The 15,468-nt window shown below is 32.4% G+C and overlaps 1 long non-coding RNA gene across 2 annotated transcripts in view; it reads right to left on the reverse strand.

Annotated features, from left to right (window-relative positions):
* Window positions 1–1,345: 1,345 nt before the first annotated feature.
* The window catches only part of LOC129146714 (uncharacterized), an 87,633-nt gene continuing 73,510 nt past the window's right edge, over window positions 1,346–15,468 (reverse strand). The window contains exons 3-4 of one of the 2 annotated variants that reach the window (XR_008553778.1): window positions 4,499–4,606; window positions 1,346–1,552 (exon numbers count right to left, since the gene is read on the reverse strand). This is a non-coding gene — a long non-coding RNA (uncharacterized LOC129146714). The remainder of the gene's footprint in view (window positions 1,553–4,498; window positions 4,607–15,468) is intronic. The other variant, XR_008553779.1, reaches the window with a different exon arrangement.

The following is a 15,468-nucleotide window of genomic DNA, read 5'->3' on the forward strand; positions in this document are numbered from 1 at the left end:
TCAGCAGTGTATTTCAGTAGATCCACCTGTTCTGCTCCCCACTCTGTCTGGTGAATCTTCTCACCCTCCCCAAATCTCTGGCCTATACCCCAGCTATTGTGTGCATAAATAAAGAAAAATAATTTATTTAAAAATAAAGAAATTTTGTGAGTATGTAGAAATCAATGGATGTGTGTGTGTGTGTGTGTGTGTATGTTTCTGTGTGAAAGAGAAATTTGGTTTAGCCTTGATGCAAGATATAGGACACTTTTAAATTTATCCAGTGCTATTAAAGAAGTGTACTTTAAATCAGTTTGATTTTATCAAGGCAATTTATTTTGCCCTCATACAAATGTAGGAATGATTTACAATGAGTGTCTTTATCTCATAAAATAACTAAATGAGTTTTCTGCTTCAAAAGTACTTAAATCATACCCGTCCCTCCATTTATGCAACAATTTATGCTTTCAGCAATACAAGCATAATACCAAAATCTGTTATTTTTGGTATCTTTTTTACATGCTCATTGTTTATAACTTAGTTTAATCTAATTACTCTTTGTTGTATTTTCTAAGCTGAGTTGCGTATTTATCACCAAAGGTCTTATCTATATCACCATTATCATTAATCACTTGTGAATTACTTGCCTTCTTATGCATTTTTATAGCCTCCATTTCATTTGCTGCCTGGTCTTCTCTCAGAAGTAGCTCAGCCAAGTGTTTTCAACTTAGTGCAGCTCTCCCAGTAAACGATTTCAAAACTCTATCAGTCTTTCCTGTATTTGAGCAAATGATCTTGTATATTTTTCACTGCTATAATCAAAAAACAATATTGTTGGCTCAATATGGAAGACAAGATTCAATAAAATATCTTAAAACTCCTAATTAAACAGTACAACTTGGAGGTGTTTCTTTTTAATAATTGAAAATATCTCTCTTGATCACAACTACTTGTGCCCCTTTGCCATAGTGGCACTGGGGATGTTACATTTTCCTTTTTATTTTTGACTGCTGAAGTGACCTGTCTTACAAAACCTGACTAGATCTCATGTGTCAGAGTACAATACAGTTACATCAGTGAGCAAGAGCCATTGCTGACAGGTGTTAGGTTAAAACAGAGGCTTTTCTTTTGAGTTTAAATAGAAAATGTTTGGAAAATGACAGTGCTACAATGTAAAAGGCACAGAGAAACACTCTTATTTCTGTACATTTAGATCAGTCGTGGCGATAGAGTTAGAAAATTTGCAAAGTCATGAACTCTGAGCATTATAATGTAAGTTTTTAGAGAAAAATAATCATGTTCCAGTTCCGGTTAGAGATGAGAAGAGTTGCCTGATAGGAAGTCAATGCACAGCAGGTGTGACTTGGACTTGCCTGAGTTTTGAGCAGGTGCCAGAACCTAATATAGTAGCTTCTAGTAGCTTCTGCCCGTCACCTGAGAGTCGTCCACTTTGTCTGCAAGCAGCTGGTCATCAGGACCATCGGCACGGTTTCCTCCCTGGTTTCTTCAAAGCCAGTAGAGGTCTCTGAATCACAGTCTTGGGCACTTTCATTGGTTGTATGAAATGAAGTCTCTGTAATAAATTCATTCTCTTGAATTAAAAAGAACAGTTTCTATTTTTCTAAATTAAATATAACTTGCATATCTTAACTCTAGAGGGTGTGCCCTACAATTTATTGAGAATGATTAATTTAGATTTATCAGATGTTTAATTCAAAAATTATAAATGGAAAAATGTGCATTGAAGCAGTGTGAGACCAAAATGTTGGTTTTAAATGAACAAATATGAAGACTTAAAAGGACTCTTTATATAAGAGATGTGGGGTTTCCCCAGTGTATGCTAATATGCAATGTATTATTGATTCTTCATATTACCAAAGTTTCTTCATATTCCCAAAGTTTCTGGCTCATTTAAAAGTTTGTAATATGCCATCAGACCTATTTATGTGTGGATACATCAGCACACATGCATGACACACAAACACACACGCTCACACTCTAAATAGTAACAAATTATTACCAGGGACCAGATGCTGTCATACATATTTTTCATTAACTCATTTAATTCTCAAAACAGTCCTATTTGCATATTATTACTTGTTCACTCTGCATCTAAAGACACGAAGGCACAGACAAATTAAATGGCATTCGAAATTAACATAGTACTTAAAGAGGTTGATGCGGGTATTAAATCTATCCATTCAATCTAGCTACTGAAATACTCTCTTCGCTACTATGCATAATAACCTTCACAATCACTTTGTTAGTGAAGATTTGTCCTCAGTTCTAGTCATTTAGGAAGAGTTTAAGCATGATGTTTATCACATTTTATGCAAGTTGCAATGTTAGGTATAAAATATTTTGGGGTGCGAATTTGTCAGATTAAAGTAGAAGTTTGTTTTTATTCATTAACAAAGAAGAGGAAAAAACAATAAAACAGGAAATCCCTTCAACTACCCAATAATAGTAATAAAATTCTGATGAATATTTTGTGTATGAAAAACTGAGTTAAAATTGCATTGTGAGGAGGTAGGTATTAAACACATTATTCTTTGAAAGTGAGTGTTACAACTTTTTCTAATACCTATTTTGAAGATAAGAATATTGATCTTTTGGGTCTCCCCTGGTGGCACAGCAGTTGAGCGCTGGTTCGTTCCCCGGCCTCCAGTGAGGGTCCAACAAAAAAAATAAAATAATAATGATCTTTTAAAAGAAGCAAGAGTTTAGAATGCATGGATCTGTGAAGGAGCAGAGAGTCCAGGGCAAATTCTGCTTTTTATATTCCCTCCCCTTCTCCATACCCTTTATAGAAATAAGGCAGTGTGAGCTTGGAGGCACTGAGGAAGCATTTTCAGAGGAAAGGCTCAATCACAAATGAGACTTTCAAAAGCATCTCATGTCAACTTCGATGTGACCATTGCTTGACAGCCCATTTCAACCACTATTAAACTATTCCAGTCATCGTGGAAATTGGGAGCACAGAAGGAGTTACAAGCATCATCTGTTGGTTGCTTATGAGATTTCTTTTTTTGAATATCACCTAGTGCTCTCTCCTGAACCTTCCATGGATGCTTTGAATAATGCTATAATTATAGACACCTGCTCCTTGCAACAACACATTCAGGCTTCACAGTATATGTGGGGCAATATAGAGGGAGAGATTTGTTGACAAATTCAGCTGCTGTGCCACTTTTCATTATGAATAGTGTCACTATATATGACTTAGTGCTGTTTCTCTTGGACTTAAGTTCACATAACATGTAGACCAAGGAAGTTTTCTCTATTTTGTCTTTTTCCTCATTTTATAAACAGAATGAGTGACTTTCTCATGGACAACAATCTTGTGGCTTCCCCTGTGATCAGGTGCTGCCTCCTTCCAGCTCAGTTCAGAAAGCATCACGAAGAAGCAACTGACATTGTATTAGACTAATATTGACCTTGTTCTTTGTCAGATATATTTGAAACAAATCACAAATACCAATACAAACAAGTTGCTACATAATTCAGAGATGAATGTTGTACAGCTTTTTCCCCCAATTCTACGGCTGAAAATTTCTGAATTAAGAAATTAGTAAACAAGGAATCGTATGTTTTGAGAAGTAAAATTCAATAGGGGCAAGGAATTTGCCAGTCATCACTATAACTATATACCTGTTTTAAACAACATATGCTTTTTTTGCTTCAAAGAAACTTGGACCAAAAATAGTATCTAACAACATCTAGACATTTTGATGGAGAAAAAAATAAAAACCAGAGTAATATATTATATAATATTTTAAAAATAGCTGTCATTTTTTGTATAATCAACTCAAACTTTCATAATGACTTTTAGAATAATTTAAAAAAATCATTTTAAATTTTGTCCCACAAATGTATATTATATATATGCATGTATATATTACAAATATATAATATTCATTTTATTTGTCATAAAATATATATTTACATTATATATAAATATTTAGATATATAGGTATAAATGTTTTTACATATATTTACTTAGCTACATATCAAATGCATAATACTCATATTTATTCATACATAATGTTATAAAAATACTCTCTTTTTAATTGTGCTACTGTTTGAGTTCAATTGTACCACTCTCAAAGGAAAAACAAATATGAGTCAAAAGAAAGGGGTTTAAACAAATAGGAATAGTAAGGAAACTTATCAAAGTTACACAATTATTATTTTGAGCTTCAAATTGTTGATTGTTAAAGTCTTAATTTCAGAAAAATGGGGAAAACAAAAATCATGATTGCATGTAAAAACATCTTTATAGGGATTGATTTAGTTTTAATATACCACTGGTGACAACAAAATTAAGATAAGGTTTTGCTATTTTTGAATAGCAGGGTAAGAACTCAATTGCTGCATTATTGAGATGAAATATAATCAAGTAAGTAGATTGCAAAAATGGCACAAATTGACCACTCCTTCTCATTTCCCTTGCAGTTGATTTGCCATGAAAAGGTGAAGTCTATTTCTCACTGATTTTCACTACAGCCATGTGACTTACCTGGGTCAATGTAGCACTAGTGGAGACTTGAAAAGCACTTGCAGTTTAATACTTGTTATTTTTAATGCACTTACAACTCTGTAAACTTGTGATAACCGCTTATACACCCTGCTGGACAAAAGAAATTACATGGACAAGGTCTCAGTCAACAGCACTCTAAACTAAGATTTTCATAAACCAACTGCCCCCCCCCCAGAAATCTGGTAGCTTACTACAAACACAGATGCCAAAAGGATCACTCAAGTGAGCCTAACTCAAATATTCAGTTTGAAGGATCATAAGCTAAATGAATGGCTGTTGTTAGAAAGCACCACATTTGGGAGATGTCTGTATGTTTAACCCACAGAAAGCCAGAATATAAGTGGTGGTTTAAGGTAAATAGCATTCAGGCTACCAGGATCATGTATATCAACAGTGGATTTTTTGCAAGACATTTTATACAGGCTGAAGCCACTGCAGGAGCATATACAGACAGTATTTACACATATACACATAGCCACTTGGACACACAGACACACATAGACCACTGTGTAGGATAACATCTTGCAGTGGGTCCTCACAGAAATTTCGTGTAAGATAAAGCCACTGCAGGAATAGATATATATGCAAATTTTTTCTTCTTTGATATTAACTTCCAAATGCAGGCATGATTTGCTTTTACAACAGCCTACTTTCTAAGTGAAAATGGATGACTGGTGCATGAAAAATCATAAAAATGAATGTGACAATGATTTTCAATAAAGTTAAACATTAATTATGTGTCAATGTACATTGCTCAAGGAAACCTTTCAGTGTGTAGCTTGTGTTTACATATAGATACCTATTTGTGTACCTATTTGCAGCTCTACTTATATTTATGAAACTTCTGTGATAAAGAAACCTGTAAGTATTCTTCTGATAGGAAGATGAAAGGCAAAACAGCCTACAAAATCTAGGAAATGTGTTTTCAAACTTTTTCTATAGTTTTTTATTGCTTTTTATTTTTCTTTCTAGTCTTGCTTATATTCATTTCACTTATATTCATCTCTACTGACCTCTCCAGATGATGGCTCTATTTTAAAGAGAGATTGGAGTTCATTCTCTCAAAATTTTAAAGTAAAATTAAATTTCTTGTGTTTAAGAAAAGATTGTATGCAGACTAGAGTCAGATTATTTTGGTTTAGACGGCCTGAATATTAATAAAACTCAAGTAAATAAAAGTGATATTCATCAAATAAACTACTCTAAGTATAAAAACATATTATAATTTAAGAACAATTCTATTCTATTTGTTCTATTCTGTTCTATCTATATTGATGATATATTCAAATAGATAACAGTGGAGATAATTTTTAACTTACTGAATATTGCTATGAACTTAATATAGCTATGTAAATTCCATTATTACAGAAATTAATTATGTAGCATGCCTTCTAAAATAGCATTGGCACTCCATCAATTATAAAGCAATTTCTTGACTTGGGATCAAACTGTCATCCTACATATGCATGGAAATTTGTTTCTGGAGTCCTAGGTAATTTCCACTAATTAAGTGCATTAGTGAGTAAAACTAAACTACCTAGATGAACTATTTAACATTTAATTATAAACTAATACAGTACATAACTTTGATTAAATTTAAGAAAATACAAAGTCTTTTAATATTAAAATCTATCATTTTTTTCATAATTTTAGACTTATTTCATGAATTGTTCTCTAAGAGTCCTGAAGATCTAAATCAATATACACAAAATTAAAAGCAAAATATTACTACTTTTAGTATCAATCAGAACTTTGAAAGATATTAAAACTGCAGTGAATGCAGAACTCCCAGTCAAAAAGGCAAGGGTACTCCAATCTCATGTTGCAAATCTGTATTCCAGCCAGGTGTGGTAGAAAGACCCCTATCCCTTTTCATACCCAGCCCTGTCTCTTAAAGTTGAAGGGCTAACTCAAGTGTGGTGCGCCAAAAATACTGGAATCCTAGTCAGCCCAACTCATCTTGTCAGATGACACGGGATCCATGTTAGGAGGGGCAAGCTAGGAAGACCAGCAGCTGCTACTTCTCTCCTTTACCCCCTCATACCACTGCCCAGAAACAGAACAACCTTCCTTCCCAAAGAATAATCAAGACTCAAGGATAGTAAGTTTCTCAACTCTGCTTAAAGGGACTGATTTTATTTAAAACAGAGAGTGGAGAACTTCATACAAAAATGTCAAAAGTAATGAAGATTTTATTGGAAAATATTGACTTCAAGCAAAAATTGACAGGTTATATATATTAGCAACCTGTGTTTATTTGGAAATAACCAGAACAATGGCAATTTGGGACATGTCTGCTATGCAACATACTGACTTAGCAACATCCACCCCCAGGAAAAGAGACTGAGGTCCAAAGGAAACTTACTCATAAAAAAATAAATAAATAAAGGGGGAGAGTAGATAGGTTATTCTGAATGAGAGCTGATTGAAGTAGAGGCCAGAGGGTAACAATGTCTCCTCCTCCTGGCTGTAGCATTTGTGCCAACCATTTGTGTTCACCAGTGGTCTAAGCAACATGAAAGGTCAAATGTCAGACAAAACCCCAAACATTTATAGTTAAAAAATTATAAAATCATTGTGATTTAATTAAACAACACTTTAATTTTAATGAAAATGATCAATATTTTGAACGTTGCAAAAGGTTGGCATTTGTAATAGGTTAAACTGTTAAAATTTAATACGAAAACTGAAACATTATAACTTTATTCAGCATGTTAATAAAATATGTATTGCTTAAAGACAAATATAAATAGTGAAACATATTGCTTTTAGCTCAAGAAGAAATGCAAATCTGCAATTTAATACAAAATGCAAATCTGCAATTTAAATACAAAAACCCACCAAAATAGTAGAGTGAGAAAATGGAAAAGCATAAACTTCAAAAGGGGAAGATGAAAACATTTTGTAGTAATGTTCACCATAATAATATCCTGTAATCCTATAAATAATATCTTGTATCCTATAAATAATATCAGCATGATAATTATCCTAATAAAGGTTTAAATCTCAGTTTGAGTTTAGAGAAAAGGAAATATTGCTCTAGGTACTTTATAACAGATGCAACTAAATCAAATTGAGTCAAATATTAACAGTAAATGCCTGGGTCAAATATCTTAGTACAATTATTATTACTGAAGATATTCATAGAGATAAACATAAAATTATGTATTTCAATTTTAAAAAGGCAAAATATATCTTTTAGAATGCAAAAACTGTGCCAAAAAATTAAAATAAAGATTGATACAAACAAATATATGAGAATGGTACTATTTCTTTTTCGTTTTGACAGAAAACTATGGAAAATACAAATAATATTAAGGAATCAGAATATTATAATGAATATGTTCCACTTAATAATATACTATGGAAATTTTCAAATACAGTTTTATCCAATAGAAAATAAAATACACCACAGTCAACATAACAAGTTCTATTTAAAATTTGGAAGGGAAAAATAAAGATTAAAATTTTACTGTGGTAGTAGCTTTTCTCAATGGGAATACTTGCTATGTTTAGATTTATTCTATGCGGTTCATGATTATTTGAGATCACAGATTTTGTGGGAGAAATTTGACAAGTTCTAAAACTTATTTGGAAGATTAATGTATCCAGAATATTTGAGGAATGATTGTAGTATTTTGATTTGTCTAAATGAAGCAAAAATATGCTAATCTGTAAATTATTCTTGATATAAAAATTGGGAACAGAAGATAGTGAATGATAATAGTACAGCTACATAGAGAAAAAATACAATATAGACTAGAAACATCTATTAATATTGATATGTTTACTACTAATATCTGCTCATTAAGGGCAATTTTTACAATTACTTCTTGGTACACAATACCAACTGTAATATTTTATTATACAAATCAAATTAATTAGAGCATAATGAGACAAAAGGAAAGAAATTGGGATATGTAGGCACAGATGAACTTTCTACTGATAAAAAAAAATTGGGAAAAAAATATCAAAAGATAGGAAAGCAGAGGATCAAATAGACATTGAGAGAACTACGGAGTCAGAGAGAGCATGTAGCAGCGAGAAAGGGATTCTGCACCATTTCATGGGATGAGCAATACAGAAATAAGAAGTGGAAAGGGGGTTGCAGATGTTGACTTTTAATGAGATTTTTAAAAAAGATACAAGAACATTAAATTATTTTTAACTTATCTTTTTTTCTTTTTGAATTCTGAGATGGGGTCACATGATGATGGAAACTTATTTTGGTTATATTTTGCGAGATTACCCAGGTCATTGTACTTACATGTATTTTTGTATTTTTGGTTAAAATTATATTTTGCTTCTGCCTAGACCTCAGCTGAGATCATAAGTTCTATGGAACTGATAGATTATTGGAATTAAGTAGTAAAGTGGAAGAGTCATTCTGACCCACAATGATGGATTTGTGAATAACACCATCAAGTTAGAGGGACATTGTGGTGATGATGCAGGTATTGGAAATGCAATTTTTGAGAAAATGCACATTTTGGGATAGGATGATACATGTATTAAAAAATAGACTTGGGGGATTAATATGGATTCAGTAAAGATATCAAGGAAGCACAAAAAATAACCTGTGAATTTACCAACTGGAAATTTACCTCTATTTTGTCCAAAAAGCTTGTCATTTCTTTTAAAATTGGAATCATTTTGAAAGTGCAATAGCAACTGGTGAAGGATACTATGAAACTTGCTCAAAAATAAATTTTTCTATTTATCATTTTAAAAGTCCCTCTCTATGTATACCAAAATTATTCTAGAGGAACTAAATATATAAATATTTTTTAAAATTATACAGAGATACAATTATATAAACATAGGTGTTATGAGCTTAATTGTGTCCCTTCAAAATCCATATCTTGAAGTGCTAACACCAAATACCTAATAAGACCTCTGATAAACAAAAATGTTAAATATAAATTTATGCTGCTATAAATTAATGTTTGTGGTAATTAACAATCAGCAATAGGAAAATGGTACACTACATAATTAATAACAAAGTTTGCACAACTTAGATGTGCAAAGAAAATTTAGATTATCTTTCAGAAATGTACTGAGATTTTCTCCAGGGTGACCTTTCTACTACATAAAAAGGAGGATTATACTTTCCAGTTAATTTCAGCTTTTTCTCTATATTTTTTTTTCTAGTGATTGTTGCTTTACAACATTCCACCCACATTCATCTCCCAAATACCTCCGTGATGGTATCTGCATACATTTGGGGAGCTATATTATCTGACACTGTGGTAGAGCAGCCACAGATTTACTGTTGGTCAATGGCTTGTCTTATTTGCCCACTGAACCAGTACCTATGATAGGCCAGGTCTTCACTGTCTCTTTACTCATAACACTGAGAATCAATCTGATTTCGATCACACTTATTATGAACTCTGTTGACTCTGAATTGACAGTCCATGGACCCTCTTGGGTCCTCTGTGATCCTCCTCCAGACTTGAGTGAGCATGAACTTCTAAGTTTATCACTTACACTCTCCAGCAGCTTGTGAATTCTTCTGCACTCACTTAACAAGACACCTTCCTTGGATGGTGCTTCTTTAACACTACATTAACGCCAATGCAAGAGGGCCTCCCTGGTCAAGCAAGGGGTTAAGCACCAGCACTATGAAGCAATCTGCAGCCTCTGCAGCATGAGTTCGATCCCTGGCCAGCCAGGGAACAACCTGGTGCACATGGTGCGGCAGACCTCTCCTGTCTCGCCCACTGCTCCACTCAGCAGTGTATTTCAGTCAGTCTGCCTGTTCTGCTCCCCACTCTGTCTCTGGTGGATCCTCTCACCCCCTGCATCTCTGGACTGTACCCCAGCTCTTGTGTGCATAAATAAATAAATCTTTAAAAAAAAAAAAAACACCAATGCGAGGATGGGAACTTCATTAATACACTTGAAGACCACCAGACTATTCCCAACGGGAACCAATCAACTCTGAAGTTTTAGCATCCTTAAAATGTATCTGTATATTTCCTCCACACTGCTACTAAAAAGAAGTTGATAAATGGAGAAGTACATAAAAACCAAGAAACTGAACTCCAAGGAATGTTTTACCGCTTTCTCCCCTCTCCTCCTTTCTTCTATCTATGAGGCAATAATGAGTAGGTTTTTCTATAGGATCATTCTCCAGAGGGAATTATGTTTACATGACACCTGATTTTCCTTAAACTCTTACAACTTTCCAATTTAAGTTTCCTACTTGGAAAAAAAATCACTCAATAAACTTGAGCCTCTCTTTTTTCTCTGGGCATTACCTTTCTCTTAAGACAGTGTGTAAATGTGGTTTGAAAAATAAAGTTAGTTTCCAGACTCAAGTTAAAATGATCCTTTCATAGTTAGTGGTTTTCATCTGATTTTTTTTTTATCTGCCAGTTATTTAATAATTTGTAGGTGCAAAATTACTGGATATGAAAATCCATCTCTATATATATCAAAGCATACTGTTCTTATACCACATACTTTTGGAATAGATAGCAAATTATTCCCTTTTTATTTTATCTCTGCTCATAGTTCTTCAATATTGGACTTTCCAATATATCAGGGAAATATTTGTTAATACTTCCTAGGTTTTTTTTCTACCTCAAATAAGGCAATGCAGGGTATAAATTTTCAAAATACATCCACAAAGGTAAATGTGTTTTAAGATAATTTTATTTTGGGCTTTATCTTAAAGCAAACTGAGAGTGATTGCAGATTATTGAAATGGGGAATGGCATTTCGAAAACATTACTTTAGAAAGATTAATCTACTGGTCACGGGCAAATCAATTTGAGGGTGATTCTAAACATCTTTATTTTCCATCACTAAATAAATGTTTTAAAATACATAACATGAAAAATTTAGATATAGTTGGAAAGGCATTTGAATTTGAAAATAGTAAGTATATAACCAACCAACCAGCTAATATATTTTTAATTAATGTGTTTGCATTATAATTTTTAATTTTTTAGAAATTTTACTTAAATTGTATTTCCTCACAATTAAAATAGATACAATAAAATATTCTCATTTGAATGGCATGCAGTAAAGTTTAATATTCTTACACAATCTTAAATGAATAAACAATCTATTGACTAAATGAGCTTTATATTGCACTGGAAGTAAATTTTAAATTTATTGCTAAATAAATGCAAACTGCAGAATTTATAGCAACACCACTATGTATGTATATGCTTTTTTAAATTTTTGTTTAACCAATGAAACAAAAGAAATATTAAGCAAGAGATTTTTAAGCCTCAAGCATGATAAAATGAATAAATTTACCAATCCTTATTTCACCAATTATTACACAGAAAGATGGGTAAATGATACCAATTATGTTTATGAAGTTTTATTGATATTAATAATAAATCACTTCCCCATCTTATGTTAACCTTGCTTATGCACAAAGTTTAAGGAAAGTTCATTTATTTTCTTCTTACTTCTCTTGAAAATAGATGTCAATAAAATAATATTAGCAAGCTTTGAAAATAAACATGAAGAAAATAGGGTATCCAGAGGAGGAATTACATATGAAAGAAATCCTTTAAGATATTTATTTCATTCTCCATATAATAATCGATGCCAAGACTCTTTTACACTTTTCCAATTTCATACAATCTAATTCTCAGTGTAATTATTGGTTGTCCTAAATGGACTCCCTGGCAACAAAGTCCAACACTTTCTGCCTCATTTCAACAGTGCTCATAAATCAATCATGATTTCATATCAACTCTGTCTGCAAAAGATGCATAACAGTGATGAAGCAATGTAAATTTGCTTAAAAGTGCCAATTCCTCATGGAAATTTTCTACTAATAGATTAGACTTGTGGTACCATGAAAGCATAGTTTATACCCTGTAGTAATTTTTAGAACATCAATCCGTATTTGTCCCCTTTGGAAAGTTCAGTTCAGCTATATGGAGCATAGACTTTCCATAAATTTAGGATTCTGAGTCACACTTGACTTTTTTCCTTTGGAATAAGAAATTTAATTTGCACAAATTTAAGTTTAGGGCTTTTATCTATGCCACATAAGAAAATCAAATTTGTGTTTGTTTTCAGTGAACAAGCAGCTATTTTAAAAGAGAGAGAAACTAGTAGATAGAAACATTATGGTGAGTTAAATTTAAAATAAGGATGTAAAATTTACTTCTATGTAGATAAATAAATATAGATATAATGTTCATATATTACTCTCACTCTATTTGCATACATAGAAACATATTTACATATGTATAAATAATGATACACAGAATGATATAAATAAAAAATGCAAACACATACACAGGTATGTATGTATGTATGGTAAGGGTAGTGATTTTGAAATCACTAAATAATGTTGACTTTTAAAGACACTATTTCAGAAGAGTGCTACCCCACATATTAAAGCCTCTGATTACAAAGAGAAAGTGTGAGGAGAAAGGGAGTCAGAAAAATTAACTGACTTAAAAAGAAAATCAAATCTCAATAAAGAATGTACAATGTGAATTCCCTCTTTGTATTTAATAAAGAATAGGCGATGTGTTTTAATATAAAGGACTCTGGAACAATGGTTGGGAGATCTGCGTAACAGTCTATCTGTTTACACAAAACTGAACACATAAATATGACTCAGTGCTCATAATTGCAAAAACAGAAAGATGCCAACTTCACAAGTTGTATATTTAACACAAGTTTAGGTTGTTTTGAGAACCAAATGGTAACCATGTAAATGAATTTGTAAAACATGGAGAGTGTGGCTGCTTTCCACAGTCTGTTTTCTATTTCACTACATTACAATTTTTTCTGTCATTGTATTTTTATAAAGTTTTAAGTTCAGAACTAAAAACGAGGTCAGCTATTGAATAATGTGTCCTCTGAGAAATATTACTTAATGTTAAAGCTGGGATTTTCTCAGTGTTAAAGGACAAGTGAGAGGACAAAAAAGCAAGCCTTTCATTCCCCCAAAATAAAAACAACCTTGGACAACTTTAGGAATTAGTTGCTATATTTGGTGTGTGTTAGGAGTATGTGCATGAGATTGTATAATAAACTATGTCAGTTATGCAAGAGAGAGCAATATTATTATCTATCATAGCACTCAAGACACCCTATTGAATCAGAGAAAGCATTTGCACATTATATATCTAACAAAGGGCTGATATCTAAAGCATATAAACAAATCACACTACTCAGCAAAAAGAAAACAATTAACCCAAAGAAGACATATGGATGATGAATAGGTACTTAATAAACATCTCCTCAATACTTATCATGAAGGAAATGCAAATCAAAACCACAGTGAAATACCATCTCATACCCATGAGGAGGGCCCATATCAGGAAGACCAGAAATAAGAAGTATTAGCAAGGATTTGAAAAGAAAGAAACCTGGCACACTACTATTGAGACTGATACTGTGGAAAATAGTCTGGAGATTTCTCAAAATATTAGTAATAGATTTACCATATGAACCAGTAATTCCACTCCTAGGTGTGTACCTGAGAAAAGAAAAAGCATTAATTTGAAGCGATATATGCACTCCTATGTTCATTGCAGTCCTATTTACAATAGCTAAGTTATGGAAGCAACTTAGGTGGCTCAAGGTCAGAACAGTGCATCAGAAAAATGTAAGACACACACATACACACACACACACACACAGGGATACTACTCAGTTATTTAAAAAAAAGGAAACCCTTGGTGTTTGCAACAACATCGATGAAATCAGAGAGGAAAATACTAAGCAAAATAAGTCAGGATGAGAAAGACAAATAGAAAAATTCTTGATGGTGTGATTTATATGTAGACTGTAAAGAAACAAAACAAAGGGTCAAATTCAAGCTAGTTATAAACACTTGACATCTGACTGCAAACCAAGGAAGCGAGAAGTGAGTGTGACAGTGTGAGAGGGGCAGGTAGGGTTTGGTGGTGGGCATGGTACGAAAACATTTATTTGTTGAGGTCTGAACCTACAACCCTTAAAACAAATACAATGATGTAAATCAACTTTCCCTCAATTTAAAAAATAATGAAGATTAAAGAATAGCATTAGAAGTATTTCAACAGGAAAAGGTTTTGGTATGTGTGTGGTTTGTAGAGTTTTCTAGTGATCAATATCAATGATGAACAAGGTTTAAGGGTGAATTATTCCCAGGGTTAACATATCCATTTATCTACTAGTAAGTTTTTCTACTAGTTCAGCTAGAAACTCAATTTTTCTATCAATAGCAAGAACAAAATCAGATTGCTCCCAAGATCTGTTTCCCCTTCTAAAGAAACATTAATCTTCAAAACCTGATTATAAAGTTCTCTTTGTTTAGGGTTTGATTCTATTTTCAGATATGGAGATGAATACAAGTTCTGTGCCTAAGAAGTCAATTATGGTGACTGCATTTCAAATGCAACAGAATGATTTTCCAAGGAATTAAAATGTATGTGTTTGTGAGGAAAATAAATTTGAGTTTCCCTAGCTGTAAAAGATGTGAAATGGTTAAGCTTTGAGTGCTATCATAGCAAGGTTTTTCAAAAAGACCTGATGTTTTGTCAATATTGATTCAAACTTCTCCATGTCACTGGAGTAAAAATAATAAAGTTCTGCTGCTGCAGGGACATGAAGGAAAAAAAAATGTTTGATTGATTCTTCCATTATCCAATGACAGCTATTATAAAACAGAGAATAAAAATGGCAATTAGGTATGAGATCTAAAGGGGAAATATAAGAGACTATGTAAGAATTTAGTATAGAGACAAAAGTCTAAATATACAAAATTAAAAGAAAATAATCAAAATCACATGTCTTACTGTATAGATTAGAATAGCATATTCATTTGAATTTTAACAAATAATCCACATTTTTCTTGTAGTTGATTTTAAAAGCCACATCTGAGTTTAACATATCCTAATAGAGGATAAAAATAATTTTGTGTTTAATTGAAATAAAAATCAGTGAGAGGATACATTGAAATCACATTTTAAAAC

This window comes from Talpa occidentalis, unplaced genomic scaffold (genome assembly GCF_014898055.3).
Source record: "Talpa occidentalis isolate TD23 unplaced genomic scaffold, MPIMG_talOcc4v2.1 talOcc4.4, whole genome shotgun sequence".
Taxonomy (NCBI): domain Eukaryota; kingdom Metazoa; phylum Chordata; class Mammalia; order Eulipotyphla; family Talpidae; genus Talpa; species Talpa occidentalis.